Here is a 992-nt window from a genome sequence, read left to right as displayed (position 1 = left end):
CTCTCTCTCTCTCTCTCTCTCACAACACATACCTGTTTATTTGAATATAAAGCAGGAGGTGGTCAATCGAGACGCATTTTAAAGCAGGTGTGAACTGATGAACCGATCACTGTGATCGGGTCACTGAAGACATGTTAATGCAGGTCTGAACGGGGCCCGGGGGGCCCTCATGAGGGCCCTACAGGTGCTGGGCTAAGGGAGAGTTCAGTGGCCCCTGCAGAGGAACTAGATTCACTCTCTCACGGTTCCGATTCCTGGAAAAGTTCCCGTGGCTGTGGATTGATCTGGGCAGGGACGCGCTCGCTGCTCATGCTGAACAGCGTTCTGCTGTTTACAGATACAATAAGCAGACGCAGAGAAAAAAGTGCTTGTGGCTAATCCAGTGGAATTAAACATTATAAATCAATGCGCTACATTACAGTGATGCAGATTTTCAATACTGCCTCACAGCAGTCCTGCTCATTGATTTACAGCAGTGCACACAGTGGACTGATAGTGCAGAGGTGTTCAGGTCAAACCTCTGCTGGTTTATCAATCACTATTTTGTCACTGTATCACCATCCATACCAAGAGGCCGGACGCTTCACGGCACTTTATTCTAAAGCTCTGCTGCTGAAATGACCGACTTCTCTTCCTCTACGTCAGTCTTTCTCTGGTCAAAGAGAAAACAGCCGTCTATCAGCAGCTGTCGTTTGCAGACTGGAGGTCAGTTTCCTGCTGACGTGACTGTGTGAAAAACAGGAGCAAATCCTCACAATTAACAACCTGTAACTCGGGATCGTTTGGTGTTTTTGCTGAAGAGAATGATTTGTATTAGACTGGGTTAGTTTCAGCTGGGTGTTCCTAATAAACTGGTCTCTGAGTGTATCTGAAGTCACACGGTTAAACTCCCCTGCAGACGTTTTGTGTTCTACCTCCCTCTGCTGGACAAAGACAGGAGCAGAGTGTGTGTGTGTGTGTGTGTGTGTGTGTGTGTGTGTGTGTGTGTGTGT

The 992-nt window shown here is 47.6% G+C and overlaps 1 protein-coding gene across 1 annotated transcript in view; it reads right to left on the bottom strand.

The window, feature by feature from the left end:
* Positions 1–992, bottom strand: part of rbm46 (RNA binding motif protein 46) — an 11,825-nt gene that overhangs the window by 8,690 nt on the left and 2,143 nt on the right. The gene's annotated exons all lie outside the window — the stretch shown is intronic.

Source organism: Seriola lalandi, unplaced genomic scaffold (genome assembly GCF_002814215.2).
Source record: "Seriola lalandi dorsalis isolate HSWRI2012SDOR001 ecotype SW California unplaced genomic scaffold, Sedor1 jcf7180002050960, whole genome shotgun sequence".
NCBI classification, from domain to species: domain Eukaryota; kingdom Metazoa; phylum Chordata; class Actinopteri; order Carangiformes; family Carangidae; genus Seriola; species Seriola lalandi.
The sequence above is the reverse complement of the archived record's forward strand: the minus strand, read 5'-3'. Positions and strand labels throughout refer to the sequence as shown.